The 17,398-nt window shown below is 41.2% G+C and overlaps 1 protein-coding gene across 2 annotated transcripts in view; it reads left to right on the top strand.

Annotated features, from left to right (window-relative positions):
• Positions 1-17,398, top strand: part of LOC101173532 (FUN14 domain-containing protein 1) — a 78,727-nt gene that overhangs the window by 5,943 nt on the left and 55,386 nt on the right. The gene's annotated exons all lie outside the window — the stretch shown is intronic.

The raw sequence follows: 17,398 nt of genomic DNA on the forward strand, positions 1-17,398 counted from the left end.
TTCCATTTTTGCCAGTTTCTCCTTCTGGTATTCTTTAAACCCTTTTATTATTCTCATTTCGACAAAGCAACAGTCCTGATTTGCGTGTCGCTCAATGGTAGGAGCATTTACTGAGCTTTTACTCATGACAACTTAACTTCACGTCCTGATCACGGTGGAATGGATCTGAATGATTCTGTGACGCCAACTGGAACTAATGAAAAAGCAGGAAAAAAATGCGAATGCAGTGATTTGGATCGCATAAGTGGGGCAGATGAACACAGATGGCGGGCTCCTGCCGCCTTCATTAACACCAAATGTGTATTATTTGGTGGCAGTTGAGGGTCTCAAAATGGATTGTGGGAAATGTAGTTACTGGGCTACTCGGAGGCCAATTTTTAATCTCTCCCTTTTGGCTGGTTTGAAACCAGACGGGATGCTAATGCTCTTCTGGGTACCACTCCTCAAAAATACTCTATTGTGCGCTTTGGCTGCAGCCCTTTTTACTACTGTGGGTAAAAATACTATTGGTATTTTTAATTTTTACTTCTTGGCTTTGTCATTAACCATGACATTTCTCTCAATGAGAGATTTAGACTTGGTCCAAATTCCCTCACTACTTAGGGCACTTTATAGGCCCTTCACCATTTTCACCATTATATATAGTTCCCTGGATTTTAAAAGCAATAGCCTACGTGCACGATAGAACTTCCGGTTAACTTCCGTGTTTCGAGTGTAAGGCCGACAACTTCCTGTTGGTCGTGTTATTGTTGTGGGGAGTTTTGTTGAGTTGCTAGTTTTGAGTAAATAGAAGCGGATTTCGGGTAAAAGACAGGCGTTTGGTATTTCAATGCGTGACAAAGACATCACAACATTGTTGTGTACTCTTGTGTGCGAATTTGTCAAAGTACAACAGTACTATAAGCTTTCATAGCTTTCCAGTATATGTGTCAGTGAGAGCCGAATGGATGGTGAACACGGCGGGAGGACTTCACCCCAAGCAAGACGAGTCGTGTTTCGTATTTGCAGCAATCGGAAAGAAAATGCGTCATGTAAACACACCGTTCGGAATACTTTGCCCCGGTCAGACTCGTTCGGATCAAAATTTCTTTCCGATCGAGATAGCTGGGTTATACCGATCGTTGTTCATGTAAACGGTCATTCCGATCGTGTGTCACTACTGCTCTGGTTTACGTCATGCAAAGATGGTGTTTCGCTGAGAGAAAGCTTTGGAGCTCATACGGGACCGACCAGCTGCTCTGCGGACGCCCCGCGTAAAGCGCCGCTCCGCTCTCGCCCCGCTGGTTCTGGACCCAGCATCCGAGCTCTGCGTTCGGACTCCGGTGCCAGTGGACCGAGTGAACCTCTCTGAGCAGAGCAGCTGGATTTATTAATGTGTTTGATGGGAGGGTGCTTTGTTACGTGTGCGTTTTGTTATGTGTGAGAATTCGGACTGCGAGCCGAACCGCCGCTCTGGTTTAGCGGCTGCAGGACTCGCGAGGACAGAGTAGAGCACACAGTGTGTGTGAGCTTTTCAGAGCAGAAATGCCGCTCAGTCCTTAGAAACTGTTCAAAAAATCACATGGAATTGTGTGTCTAGTTGTGCCCCGACAAAATAAAGGCTGATGTTATTCCCAGAGATTTACGTGCAGCCAGGATGCAGATTGCAGCGTTTCCCACATGGTTCGTCCTGGATTTTGTGTCCATCAAAAGGCTAATGTTGTTAGCCAGTGTTGTTAGCCTAACACTGGGTTCTTCTTCCAGCTACGTACTTCTTCCACAAAAAAAGCACTGACCACTAGGATTAAATATAAAATGATGAGCGAACAGGCACTTCATAATATTCATAACATTAATAAAAGCACGTTTGGAAGATCGCCTCGTATATTACCGAGCTGCTGCATAAATATATGTGGCAGCAAAGGTATGTTTACAACGGGACACATTTCCTTTCCGGTATTTTCGACACTATATTTGGCCCATGTAACCACGCACTGGTCGACAATCCTGTAGATGTCGTTCACGTCGATTTTCGGGAGACCTTTTGGACAACGGGTGAAATATGCCATCTTTCGCAATCAAAATCTGCCGTGTCGCTGCTATAGAAGTCGCAAGCCTGAAATGGTCGGCCTCACACTCAAGGCGGCGGAAGTAGAACTCCTTAGTTACGTGCACGGAGCCTATTCGGACACAATGCTCACTACTTTTTTTTTTGTTAAAGGCAAATATGACAATTTTACATAGTGAAAATGTAATTGATATGAGCCTTTTAGGACGACTATTCATGAATCCACTGTGTTCTGATGATGAAAACGTTCATGGTTTTTAAAAAAAAGAAATTCAAAAACATTGGTGGAACACAATGCATTGAGGAACCATAGAGCGTCGATGCACACTTTTTTTTTTTTACAGAGACTTCTGGGAAATTTCTAGGGCACTTGAATTTGGAACTGTGGGTCCAGACAGCTCTACAAAATGATTAACCCACTATATAGTCCACAATGTAAAGAGTAGTGAAGGAATTCAGACACTGCCCAAATCTACAATTCTGAAATCCAGTGCCCTAGAAATTCCTCAGAAGTCTCTGCAAAGACTGGCTGATGTAGACCACATTCCGTTTGAACCATTTGCCATTCGGCAAAATATGTTTACATTTATTTCGTATAAATCACACACGTTTTAATCATCCTTCAATTTGTTTTCAAATCAATTTTATTTGCATAGCCCAAGTTCACAACAACAGTCGTCTCGATGGGCTTCATATCGGTAATTGAAAAAGTTAAACATAAAATCAAAAGGATCATGAATACATAGAATTCAATAGGAAAATACTAAATTGAACTAACAAACTGACTAAGCCAAACTGGACATCCCTGCCCTTAGACCCCCCTTCGCGGTAAGGAACAACTCCTAAAAAAAACGGATTCCAGAAAAAAACAAAGAAACCCCAGGGATATCCACGTGAAGGAGGGATCCTCCCCCAGGACGGACAGGCGATTACCAGTCTTACCACTCTTAGAGAAGAACTAACTTATCTAACTCTACAAGTACATATTTAAAGTCCAGCAGATGAGCTTCATCCAGACGGAGTTGGGGGGACAGTCGGGGGCGCGAGTTGAGCCTGAGACAGGATCCACAGCCAGGTGTAGGAGCACGGATTAGCCAACTGGAATCTGGAAGCACTCCCACAAAGGGGAGAGGGAAAAGAGGCACAGTGCATGAATCGCACTGCACAAAACAGAGGGAACTAAATGATGAATAATGATCAAGAATAGAGAAGGAAGGGTAGAAGTAGATGAGAAAAGAGGACAGAACCCCAGTGCACCATAGTTACCCCAGCTTCAACTTCTACCAGCCTACTAACAACTAATAGTTATTGTTATTACGTTTAATTTAAACAAATTAACATTAAGTTAAATAATCTCTGAATACTAACTAGTCTGACAATAAGCCTGTCCAAGGAGGAATGTTTTCAGTCTAGCTTTGAATGTAGAAACTGAGTCGGCCTCTCTTATATGAGCTGGGAGTTTATTCCATAAGACAGGGGCTTGGTGGCTAAACGCTCTACCTCCAACCGTACTTTTACTAATTCTAGGAACCACAAGCAGTCCTGCATTTTGCGAGCGAAGTGTCCTGTTTGGGTGGTAAGGGACTATGAGGTCCTTAATATAGGACGGGGCCAGTCCATTTAAGGCCTTATAGGTTAACAGGAGGATTTTGAACTTGATTCTGGAATCAACTGGGATCCAGTGAAGTGAAACTAACACAGGAGTGATGTGATTTCTTCTGCTAGTTCCTGCTAACAATCTAGCTGCTGCGTTCTGAACAAGCTGGAGACTTCTTAAGGAACTCTTAGGAGACGCTGCTAACAAGGAGTTACAGTAATCCAGCCTCGACGTAACAAATGCATGGATGAGTTTTTCAGCATCACTCTTAGAGAGTATATTTCTGATCTTAGCAATATTCCGCAGGTGAAAAAAGGCAGTTCTGCACGCCTGAGATATAATCAGTGGATTCAGAAATATTCACCTTGAGAGTAGCACCATTTTCTAAAGGATTAACAATACAGCTCATACCAGAGGTCTAAGGTTTTAATTAAATGAAGAAACCCTGTCTTCTCCACTGTATATATGGGCACCATGTCTTTGGCTATATGCAAAGCAATCACTTCGGTGATTGTTCTCCACGGTGCCCCTTTCCTAGGGATGGGTACCGAGCCCCGGTATTGAACGAGCAACGGGGCAACATTCTTCAAGACCGCAGTATCGTTAAGATCTGACCTCAATGGTTCTGCTATCGGTACTGGAGAAGTCGCTTTTTTTTGTGTGTCCCACAAGGTATAAACTAGAGCTGTGACGGTGTGATATTTGTGATCACCGCGGTGATGGAGCAGCAAGAGTTGTGGTGTCGGGACCCCCCTCCCCCCCAGCTTGTAATGGAAATGATTAGAAATAAATAATTAGAACGCAGTATATTTCATAACAAACACACAAATAACAGTAACAAAAACTAACTAACATTAACAACCTTTTTTGACATGCAAAATAGAATGTAGAATAGTATTCATGTTGTGTGACAGGAACATCAACATGTTATCCGTGTCAGGTGTCAGCGAGGATCTTAACAGGGTGACGATGTTTCCAGCCACACTGAGTACTTGATCCGATGGAGTGCTCGTAGCGCATACAGACAAATATTTTCCCCCCAGAAGTCCTCAAAGTTTGAACGTAGGACTCGCGGAAAAAGTTTATTATAGTTCAAATCACACACCATATGCAGTCCCGTAACTTTAACAAAAAAAACGTGCGGTCATCGTCACACCCCCATGTGAGAAATCCGTCCATGCCGCGGTCATTTCACCTGTGTGTAGTGTTCAGTTTAAGCTAATAAAACAGCGGAACGTGCGGCGATTTCTAACAGTATCCAGTCAGAACTGGAGGATAAAGCTGCTTCACTCAAAGCAACAACAGATAAATGAATAAAAAGTGTTGATGTGGAGACAGCGCTGTTGTTAGACACTAATGCTAATGATGCTATGCTAACGAGCTGTTCCGTCTGTTGGCTAAATGTAAACACGGACAGGTTTATTCATGTTTTCTTTTAAAACTTGAAATCTTTCGCTTTAATTGTGTTCCTCCGGTGCATCTGCTATGTTTAAAGTATGATGGGAAATAAAATATTTAAATCTAAACGACCTGCTGAACGACACATTTGTCTTATCAGCAGAGTTTCCAAATTTGACAAAAATAGTTATCGTGACTATAGATCATTATTGCCTGACATGAAAAAGCTATACTGTGATATAGAAAACGATGTATTGCCCAGCTGTAATCAAACCTATTTTTAAATTCTGAAAAACACTTTGTGTCCTCATACAACTCATTCTATCTTTGTATGATCACCCACAGGATCCACAAGTGGTTTAGTCTGTATAGTTTAAACTGTAATCATTATCTGTACTAAGGTCAACTTTCATCCTGTAAAATAACGTGGAGGCCTCATGCACAGATTGACAGGTATCCTGTAATTTTATGATCTCATCATTTGAAGTGTGCAGACCAGAAAGCGCAGCACTCTGAGTGTTTGGAGCAGAAATAGAAATATCAAGGTTTCAAATATGGATCTGTTGAAAAGCCAAGTTTGTCTTTCACACAACACAAGTGTTCAGTAATGCACACAACTAATCCAATTTAACTCAGAGAGCAGCCCGGAAACCTTGTTCATTTCTTCTGCTACTGCACACCCCGACTGTTGAGCAAAACCTGAAGGATGGTGGCCGGTAACACCTAATACATTACTGCTAAATTGAAACCCTAAAGCGGGAAAGTAATGTCTTTGGAAAGTTTTTTTTTGCACTGAGCAGGAATTATAAGACTTCAAAGTAAAACTAAACCAAGAGTAACACTTAAAGTATGGATTAATTGCAACAGGCTTTTCCCCACTGGATGGATGGATGGATAGATGGATGGATAGATAGATGGATAGAATTTATTCTGGACTTGTAGTCCAATCAATCTGAATCATTCATGAAAAGTATTTGTCTGCCACACCTTAAAGACCAGTCTATGAAAATATTAAAGTGATTTGTTGGGGACTTCCTCTGCTTTACAGGAACATTATTGAAGCATGAAAAGTCCCAGAAAGACTGACTGGATCTTTTGGAGCTTGTCGTCTCAAAAAGTAGCTTGCATGCCAGAAAAGTTGAGCTCCACTGCTATAGATCACTTGACTTGTACAGATGATCTTTGGACTACAAAAGCATGAACTTATAAACTGATAAGTATTAGTATTAGTATTTCACAAGATTTCAAGCTTTGAAAATTCAAATTTTTGAGTTTTCTTAAAATAAAATCTTTATACTTGATGAAGCCTTATAGAGACATTGGTTGACTTTTTGTCGTACAGCTAGGTATGAATTGTGGGCAGATGTCACAATAAAACCTACTAGGTAAAAATGTTAAGTTTCCAACTACATCGTCCTCTAGACTCTCCAGTCGTTACTTGACATTAACTCAAATTTTAGACCTTTGCCAACTTTGAGACATATTTATCATTTACATAACAAAGTGAGGCTTTCAAAAGTGCCCTGATTGTTAGCTAATGCTCCTCAGACTCGACGCCCCAGCATCCCCCTGATGTGGAAGCTGCCTTTTCCTCCTTACCTGCTTTTTCTCTCCTCTTTACCACTTCCACCCACGCTAAGCTTTTGTAGACTCTTGTCCTAAGTGAGTGTGTATTTGAACGTGCATTTCTGTCCTTTCTGACAAATACATTTGCGCCCCCCTCTCTTTTTTTTTTCCTACAGGCTTTTGACATGTTTTCTTCTATGTTCACAGTTCTGGGGGGAAAACATGCTTCTTGCACTCACATTGAGGGAGACTCGCTGCCATCACGTTTTGTTTTGACATTTTTTCCATGTTGTGATTAAAAAAGGGAAAAATCTCCGCCATTGCGAAAACTCCAGCTCAGAATTTTTTACACTGTAAGTCTATTAAAGCTTCAGTGAGGTCAGTTTGGGTTTCTGCAAAAAACAACATTTTTATAGCTGATTTAAGTTTTCTCCAACTTTGTGCACGCCAACAATAAACCACTTTTTTATTGCAATGTAATTTCTGTATCTACATCGGCGTGACAGCTTTTCGAATTGTTGCAGGCTCCATTTAGGAATTAACCGACCAATTTCTGTACGGCACAAACGCTCTCCTCTCATCAGCAGGATTCACACTTGACTGTTGCCATGGCTCTGAAAAGTCTGTCGATGTCTATCCGTCAAGGCCAGAGTGTTTGACAATGATATTGTCTGGAGCGATGATTCATTTCACACTCAAAAGCCAGGAAATGTGTGAGGGAACGTGTGCCACAATGAAGACACTTTGAATCTGTGTTTGTCCACTTCGTCCAGGGAACCGCCAGTATGAAAGCTCAATTCCATGTCTTGCTCGACAAACATGAACCTCAATAAAAGAGTATTGGCAGAGGATTTCACCTGCGGGTCAAGGTGTATCGCGCAAAAGCCATAAAATGACAAAGTACTGTAAAATAACAGACTTCATTCTCTTCTCCGTTTTTTTTTTTTTTTTTTACTATCTTTTTAAAAATTAGTGGTGAGAATCTCAACTGGCAGACAGAAAATGTTGGATTTCTTGCTTTTGTTGTAAAGGAGGGAAAATGGCAGCTCTTTGCCAGAAGACGCCCACCCGGCCCATGTGTTCATCTTTTACTCCTCTTGTACACAAGCGGCGCTTGTGGCTTCGGTTGCATGAATCGTTCTGCACAGTGGGAGGTATTAATAAAGAAGCACACTTTATGTAAATTAGACTGAACCACTCATATGAAATATAAAGTGGAGTAAAAATTGTTATTTTATTTTGTGTTTTTGTGGATTAAAAAAAGGTTTGAAGTTTTGTGCACATGCAAGCTGAAGGGGTTAAAGGCCAAGTTGTCTTATAGTCATTGAGATATGCCGGCTAAAAATGAGGTTTAAGAAAAACAAAGTATATCAGCGTGAAATTGACAGGCAGATTGGAGCGTCGTTCACTGTTATGTGGTTGTGCCAGGAGCTGAATCAAAAAGCAAAGCCCTCTATGTACTAGTGGATCTTTGTTCCAAAACACACCTATGGCGTTGAGGTCAGGGTCATAACTGAAAGGAAGAGATACTAAATACAAGTGGACAAAATGAGCTTCCTCTTCAGGGCAGCTTGCCTCTCCCTTAGAGACAGAATAAAAAGCTCAACAGAGCTTGAAGTAGCTCCTTCACTTCCAGAGAAGCCAGTTGAGTTGGCTCGGGCCTCTGGTCTGTACGCCTCCCTGAGGAGGAGTTTCAAACCGGGGGGTGACCGTGGAGAAGGTCCAGGACACTGGAGAGATTATGTCCCTAGACTGATTTTAGAACACATCAGGATCCCCCCAGAGGAGCTGGAAGATGTGGCCGGGTTGAGGAAAGTCTGTGCATCTTTAGACTTTGTTACTGCTGGGGTTTTGTGTTGCCTGGGCCCATGATGGGTCATGGAGAGGAGCACCTGGTTCTTGAGGGAAGTGCAGGTGTAGCTTGAGGTGGCTCATACGATCACCTCACGGGATGCTATTGAAAATGCAACATATGATTACTGTGCGTGTGGTAAGTGTATCATGAAGTGTCTGTAAGGCTATTGAAAGTTGCACGAACTTGTGGCATAAATATGGTGCATTTTCTCAATTCTAACAGTAAGGCTGCGCCTACGGAGCGCTCACTGTTCACTTGAACTGAACTAATGGGTTTGCGCAGTCTGGAGGCTTTGGGGGGTTAAAAAAGATAAATCCATTCAACTTGCTTGCGTCTCACATACCCTTGAGTGTTGTATAAGTGTTCACTACAACCTGTGGCTCACATAGAAAGTACTGAATGAACATTTTCACTCAAAGAGTAGTCTACGACCTTTATATTTTGTGTAGGCCACCTGTGTGCCCCGTACATTTTTGACCATTTTTGCCTACAGACAGTCCATATCCACCAGTAAGGACAGGTGTGAATAAGGCTTTAGAAGTTATAACATTACAAAAACAAACCCATAGCTTTTAATTTCACCATTAAAACACCATTCTAGATTATTACAAGTGCTTGACCTACTTGAGCTAACAAGGATAATATAGACAAAGCATGTGTGGTGACATCACATCTTTGTGGTTGTTTACATCTCAGATGGTCAGTGAAAGAACCCTTTTCAAAATTGGGCAAATAGCTGGGACAAACAAACCGGATAATTGTGGTTTAACCCTTTAACACTGGGGTTGTCGTCGGTGACAGCAAAGCTACTCTTTGTACTGCCGTAACTCTGATCGTTCGTGCAAATAAAGTATCTCCAGCAGATTCTGACACAGAGAAAAACGACTTTGCGCTGATATGCTATACTTTTTGTTGGTAAAGCCACTTTTCTCCGCGACCAAAAGTTTGGCTGTTGTTTGTTTCCGTGGGCGAAACGCAGACGCGCTGCAGTGACAGACTACGTTGACGTTATGAAATGGGCGACACCCACAAGGAGCAAAAGGCGGAGCCCCAGAGATAGAGTCGTCTTACTTCTGGGTAGGAAAATAAGCTGCAAAAATAGCTAATAATTCATTTAAAAAATCGTTCTCTAGTGTGCCAAAGCTAAAATATTATCATACATATGGATATAGTTTACTCTGAAAGGCATAAGAAAAGCATAATATTGGCCCTTTAAAGGGTTGAAGCTGTTCCAGAGTTCCGACGTGTCAAAGCCAAAGCTCTTTAGTCAATTATCCAAAACCTCACTAGCTACCACTAGTTGACTGGTGATAACGTTTACATGAGCAAGTCCTTCTTTCTTTTAATTGGAGGATGCCAAACTGAACATAAAGGTTTACACGTTGCCCCCTCTATGATATCTACCCCCAGGGCTGGATCATCAAGTGCCCACCATGAAACCAAACCTTTTCTTCCACAAATCGCACGTAGATTCATGTTTTTTTTCTTCTGAACCATGCAACCCTGCTGTGCTGGTTTTACAGTACATAGGCATGTCCTCTTTAGAGATCCTTTATGTCCATTTGGGACACGTGTTGTTCTAAAAAACACATTTAGCTTTCTTCACTCGCTCTGCATCAACACAGGTTTTCATGAGTAATCAGTGGTGTTGGATGTGGAGTGTTTTCTGAACAGAGCGGCCTGCTGACTGAGTGCTTCTGTCCTCACAGGCTATCGCCACTGCGTATCCAAATTGTTATGCGCTTTTCAATTAACTGACATTTATGCTCTTCAACACGTTTTCCATTGTGGATACTTAAATCCAATTAAAAGCTGAATTTTCTACCCCATATCAGGACACACATGTGTATTCACTAAAGCTTATTTGCCCCCGGCTATTGCAAATTTCAGTCCAAATATTGTTAACAACAAACTGTCTACACGGGTTCTTCGATTCTCAGTGTTTTAACCTCTATGGTTTTCCTTTAAAAGTATGGAATTTATTACTGTTATTGAGTCACAGCAACAAACTGGTTCAGTCTTCATCGCAGCTGCTAGACATTGTTATACCAGTAAAAAGCCTTCTATCCATCTGTAGTCTGTTCTAGTCTCGTCTGTCCATATTTCTGCCCGCAGGACTGAGGGGCATCAACAAGCCTTCACTGATCTAAGTCCTAAATGTTTGAAAAACTGCTTATAACACCAGATGCTGATGCATTTGTGGGCTGAGCAGCAGAACCTATAGGCAAAAAATCCATTCCTGCTGTTATTGCTGCTACTAACGACTGATGTACCCGATAAGATTGGGCCCTGCTATGGGGGTAAGAAGGTAACTCAGCACAACCAATCTTCCCAAAGAGCTGCCATTCAGGTCTGTGTGGGTTTGTGTCAGCCATATGTGCAAAGAAACTCTTAAGTTAGGTTCACGCTGAACATGATTTGGCACCAGGGGTGTCCAGTTTCAATGCTAAGTCAATGTACAGACACAGTGAGAGGTCCTGAGGCGTGTTCAGCGCTTCAGGCGCTGCATGATCCTCTATTGTTTTTACGTTTTGGGCAAATAAATTGCAACACATTCTCACCCCAACTCGTCATATGCATCCGAATGGGTAAAGACCCCCCTCCAGGTCTCATATCCACGCTTTGGGTGAGAACCCAAGTTGATATTTTTTGACATGCTAAAAATAAGAGATCCTGAAACGTTAGTGACTGATTTATGTTTTTAACCATAAAAATAATTTTACTTTAAATTCTATTTTATATAAGGTAAACCCTCGTTTTTCGCCGGGGTTACGTTCCAAAAAGAATCCGTGATAGGCAAAATCCGTGAAGTACAAACCTTTATTTTTTTAAAACTATTATTATACAACTATGTTTCACAAATCAAAGTACTTTAGAAACTTTTTTTTAACAAATAACTTCTGTACTGTACTGTCAAATAATAATTTGAATCATCAATGTGAACAGAAGGCTTCAAATTGCGGAGATTAGCTCCGCCCACCGCGACCCAAGTCATTGGATTAAACGGGAGAAAAATTTAAAATGATTATGAAAAAAATACAAAGTACAGTGGGACAAATAGTGACTCAGGTGTATTTCACTACTCTTCAGACTGAGCCGCTGCATCCTGACTCCGCTCTGCAGTGTTTTCTTCTTTTGAAGCCCGCGGTGCAGCTGTGTTTGTTCGGGAGAAGAATGTAGTGATTGGCAGTTGTTGTCGCTCTTTTTTCTATGGGTTTTAGAGAAACTCGAAATTGCAAGAGAATTTGCACGTACGTAATGTAAATTCTGCAAGCTGTTTTACGTACGTGTACATATTAAACTGCAACGTTATTGACGCACAGGTAGAGAAGAAGCGGAGTGACTTTTTGGCCAATCAGAATGCAGAACACGATGCACGATGCAAATCCGTGAAGTAGTGAAACCGTGAAAAGTAAACCGCGTTACAGCAAGGGATCACTGTACCAACAAAAATAAAAACTGTCTGATCGTTGCCTTTTGTTCTCCTCCCAAAATTTCTGTTGTTGTTCCTATTTGCATGGTTGGAAACAATATGAATCAGTTCCTTTAATTCTATTGTTTCCCCTCATGAAAGCAAGTCATCAAACTGGCTCACAGAGACATGGAAGTACCGCTGAAAGCGCCGTCATTCAGACGCAGCTCCTGGAGTCGATGGTGAACCTCACCGTACTGAGAGAGTCTGAATGATGCCATGAACTATTTAGCTCTTCAAAACCCAACATCATCTGTGTCTTTCAAAATGGAGGGATGAGGCGTTCCTAGTGGTCCTTTGATAAAGATTATGCAGTTTTATAGGCAAAATAGATTTTAAAAAACTGTGTTTTCTAGGACATAGTTCTTCAAAGCAACAGGAGTTCATTAGAAATTCACCTCTGAGTTGTGGGTGGGACTGATGGCACGGAGTAAATCTGCCCTCAATTCCCATTATCCCATGTTTACACTCTCTTCCATTCACACCCCCAACCTAACAAATGGGGAGCAACATTGCAGCTATCCAGCTGTACGGTTTTGAATCAGATGCCAGAAAACAAAGATGGACTAAGTGGAGGCATCAGAATGGAGCAGAGCAGGGAACCAGTGGCCAACCTATTGTAGATTTTACAACAACTGCAAGCTTTTTCTAATGGTGCGTTCATTTGCTCCTCATTCACTATTATTTAGAAATACTCAGAAATGCCATTTTAATTTTTTTCATGAGAAGAGAAAAAATGATGATTTTCATTCATTCATAAAATCAGTATCTCATTTTTTTAAAAAGGAAAACATTTTTTTTCACTAAAAATTTGTTTATAACTAATATAAATGGTTTTAAAGTAGAAATGTAACTAATTGCTAAATAATCAAGTTGTGTTGAATCAAAATCAAATTCAGCAGTTTGGAATGCTCTCAATGCGAATGACCTTCCTAATAAGAATAAGACATTGATTTTTAACCTCGTTTGCTAATGTTTACCACTATGCTGATTTGCTTGATAAACGCTAACAGTTTAATTTGTCACAAGTCTTTAAATCTTTAGTACATCATAAAATATATATACAGCATTTGCTAGTATCAATTTAAAACATTGGCTCCTGATGTTTTGTGCCAGTGTTACCTCGCTACAGCACATTATAAGCTCAGTTGATTAAGCACAGGCCCGGCACATGGCTTCAATTCCCAGGGGGCTCGGTGAGCTTCATCCAGAGTTTGTCACTGGGCAAGACCCTTCGTGCTATTGTGTAACTATGTAACCACAAGAGGACCCGAGTCTGTGTCCCCCTCTACCGGTCCCCAGCCCAGATCAAATGCAGGGTTATGTCAGGAAGGGCATCTGGCATTAAAATCTCTGCCAGACCACCTCTGTATTCACACAGTGAAAGCTGTGGTCCCCTGAAGGGATATGCTAAAAGGTGAACAGTGTTCCCTCGCAGTTCACCTTTTGCAAATTACTTCCATCGCAACTTTGCAAGCTTTTTTGTAATGGCACATTGTGTTCTACGTTCTGATTGGCTGTTGTTCTTAGCAATTAATCTCCTCTGTGCCATGTCTTCTGTACATAGACGCTGCATGTGCTGCGTGACAGAGTTAAGTCTTTAATTCCAATCAGATCTTTGTTTTCATTCTCTAAAACTGGACTTGTTTGTTCTATGAAGGTTTGAACTTTTAAGAGTTTAAGAGTTTAAACAAGAGAGAAAATTGTTTGTCTAGTAACCATGCATAAAGTGTGTAATAAGGAGTTTTCTGCCTTTAAACATCTGTAATTCTACTATGTGGATCTTAACTATCGCAGGAATGTATCCCCCGTGATAAATGAAGGAACACTTTTACCAAAAATGTACATTTTGCTCTAAGCTACGCTTTATTTTACAGTAACTAACAGATGTCTTATTTTGTAAAACACGTCGTGGCAACTCCTCGGGTTTCTTTTTCCGTAAATAAAACGACTGTTGGATTCCAGTCACACTGGCAACGTTGAGTTCTGACATGCAAGAAAGGACACAAAGGACATCAAATGTATTTCCAGAATATTGTAGCAATAAAACGACCTTGGTCCAAACATTAGAGAGTGATGGAGATAAATGGATGTAATCTGAATACACTAATGGCCCTATTTTAGTAGACAGGGACATCGGGATAGTCAGTGCTACTAATTACAGACCTCCCTGTTACCATTGATGGTTTAGGTAACCGACGGCAACTGATGAAATGCATGGATTACAGCTTAAAAGGTGTTGCATTGTATTGTTTACATAGACAGTCCCGGGTATGATACCATTAGCCTGCACCCTTTCATGGATCATGTTGATTTGCATTTGCATCCCTCTTTTTTTGTGTACGACACAATTTTCTACATGACAGCGTCTCTCTATCCGTCCATGTGAGCTATAGGGAAAGTATTTCCTGCACTAAAGGTGTTTTATGCAACATTTGTGGTGTCTAGCTGCTGCGATGCTCATCAGATCTATGTGACCTCTTTTGAGTTTGTTATTAAGCTGAGATGCATCAGAACGATGGACGTTTCATTTCACAGATCAGACATGTGGTTCAGCTCTAGTTTTTGGGGCGTTCCCCTTCCTGACCCAACATTTTTGCATTTACTCAGACTTGGTACAGGCATAGGAAGCGTCTTGAATCAACCTACCTGTGTTAGCATGAGATGTTGCAAAGTTGAAGTTGCTGTAAGTTGTGGTTTTGGATGGTCTTTTATCCAAGAATGAAAAGGACCTAAATCTACTTTGCTTCTGAGATCAGGCGAGATTGGACAGCAGGGCTGTAACAATTGTGGTATTTAGGTGGTGATCTGATTTTTTTTCTACTATTGTGTTTGAATGGTTTCTACGAGTATGTCTATTTTTCCTAAATTTATGATTTATACCTTTTATTTAGAGCAGGTCATCAGAATCAACATAACAGATAAAAACACAAAGCTTTAGAAAGAAAGAAATGGGATTCATCACTTTAAACAATGTCACACCCAAAAGTTTTTTTTCTTTGCTACCTTCAGCAGTAAACAAAAAATAAACATCACATGTTTTTCATCATTAAACAACAAATCCTAAAAATGTTCTCCACAGTTTTTCCATCCTCAAATTTTAGCTGACTACAACTCCAGTGGATGGATGACAAGAAGGTCGTCAAAGAAGACACAGCAACACCTCAAGAAAAATACAACAACTAGAAAACACTCCAAGTCCTTTCATCTAATCTGACAACAGTGTAAAACAGACAAGTTTTGCTAACTGGTTTTGTCATTTTAAGTGAGAACATCAAAAAACTTTAAATTAACATTTTACAAACAAAACAGCTTTTTTCCCATGCTAGCAGAAAGTAACATGACGGCGCATTATTGATCGCAAGATCTCCGTTATATTTCATTTTCATTCATATTCATATTTATTCATTTGTTTATTCTAATTGTCAACCATATGTAAGACTAGGGGTGAGATATCATCTCACCACCGCACGTTCCTCTTATTTTTTTGTTGTTGAAAGTTCTGCATTTGGTGCGTGATTTGAACTATAGTAAACACATTCATCTTTGCTAATAATTTACTTCTTCTGCGAGTCCCGTGTTCAAACTTCAAGGGCTTCTGGGGGAATTTCCATTGTATTCATTTCCATTACAAACTGCATGCGTTCTTGAGTGCGCGACGCGGCCGCCCGCCATCACAGCTCTACTCCAGAGCGGGTTGATAAAGAATCAATCACCGTTCTTCTGGGGGAAACCATGTATTACTGTTCTACTGCACTCTGTAACAAACATACATGAACGCACGCGCACCCACAACACACTTGTGCGCGCTGTCACTCACTGTCGCGCGGCACGCGCTCCTTCCTCTTAAACATGCAGCGCGCTGACACACACCCATACACATTCTACAACACCTATATAGTTAGTTCATTAGTTAGATAGTTAGTTGTTACTGTTATTTGTTAATAAAGAATACTACGTTGTAATTATGAATTGTATTCATTTTCGACGCGGCCACCGGGGGATTTTATGTCCGGCTGCGGCATCGGGGGGGTGCAGTTAACCACGAATCTGCGACTCCTGATGCTTCATCACCGCGGTGATCAAAAATCCCACACCGCTACAGCTCTATGTAAGACATAATTGGTTTTCTGAATTATTTTAGTAAAATGAGCACAGTCTTATTTTTGTAACCACAAAAACTTGATTGGTTCATTTTACAAATGAGATTTCTTTACTGTTGGTGACATTAGCGCATTTGGTTTGTTTAGTTTACATAAACTCCAACATTTACTGCAATTTTAGAGCAATAATGACATTTTCTGAAGTTTAATTCTACACTCTACTACGCTTATACAAATGTCATGAATAATCATACTCAATTTGTTGTGGGGATTAGAATGTGAGTATTCTGATACTCGTTAAACACCTTCTGTCCCCTTAATGTTAGAACACTTTAGGATAAATTTCTCATCAAATTCATAATTTCCAAAATTCCAAATTTTAAAATATACCATCCATCCATTTTTTAAACCAGTTTCCTTTCTTTTGGAGTCGCAGGAGCCCATTCCACTTTGGTGAAGGTGGGGTCCACCCTGGTTGGTTGTCCAGTCCATTACAGGGACACACAAACACACATTTACACCTAAGGGGCCATTTAGTGTCACTAATTGGGGGAGGAAGCCAAAAAACAACAGGCCATGCACGGGGAGAACATGCAAACGCCACACAAAAAGGTAGCAGCTGGGATTTGAACCAGGGCCTTCTCACTGTGAGGCCATTACACTACCGAGAGCACACCTAGTGATGTCCGGTCGGAAATGCTGCAATGTGTACGCTTAAATGCAATTATGACTTTGTCCCAGGTGAATTCTGGGAAAATTTGTCTGACCTTGGCTCAGCTTAAAAGATAACACAAGCAAGAGATGAGGTCCATCTGTAAACACAGGTGACGATGAAACGCTGCAAGATTTCACAGCTTTAAGGCATAATTAAAGGTACATTTCAGAGGTGAGAACACAAAAAGTTTATTTATCTGAACGCTTGTTTAAAGCCACTTCCTTTAAGGGCAGCCATCATTTATTCTGCCTGATTCATTTGCCTAAAGCACAAATTTCCTGAAAAGAAGCAACTCCTGCTAATACAAATGCTGCTGCTCCTGCACCCCCACAATCCAGCTTGCCCACACCAGGCGTTGCTTACATGTGTGAGCGCATACACTTGCTGTTCGTGCACGCTCCCACACCTACAAAAACACACACGTTTGCAGAGCCCGCGTGGAAGCAAAGCTGTTCATAGATGTCTCGTAGAGTTCAGCAATGTGGAGAGGATCTTTGATCTCAGCCAGGCAGCCTACTAGCTTCTCCGCTATTTGCATTCAGTCTCCTGGGTCTGCTGCCTCCTTGGCCCCCCCCACCAGCTTCAGATGCAGGTTACAGAGGTAGTAGCCAGAGGGGAGATTCCCACACATTCCTGTTTGGAAGA

This window comes from Oryzias latipes, chromosome 2 (assembly GCF_053564925.1).
Source record: "Oryzias latipes strain Hd-rR chromosome 2, Olatipes_Hd-rR_3.1".
Taxonomy (NCBI): Eukaryota; Metazoa; Chordata; class Actinopteri; order Beloniformes; family Adrianichthyidae; genus Oryzias; species Oryzias latipes.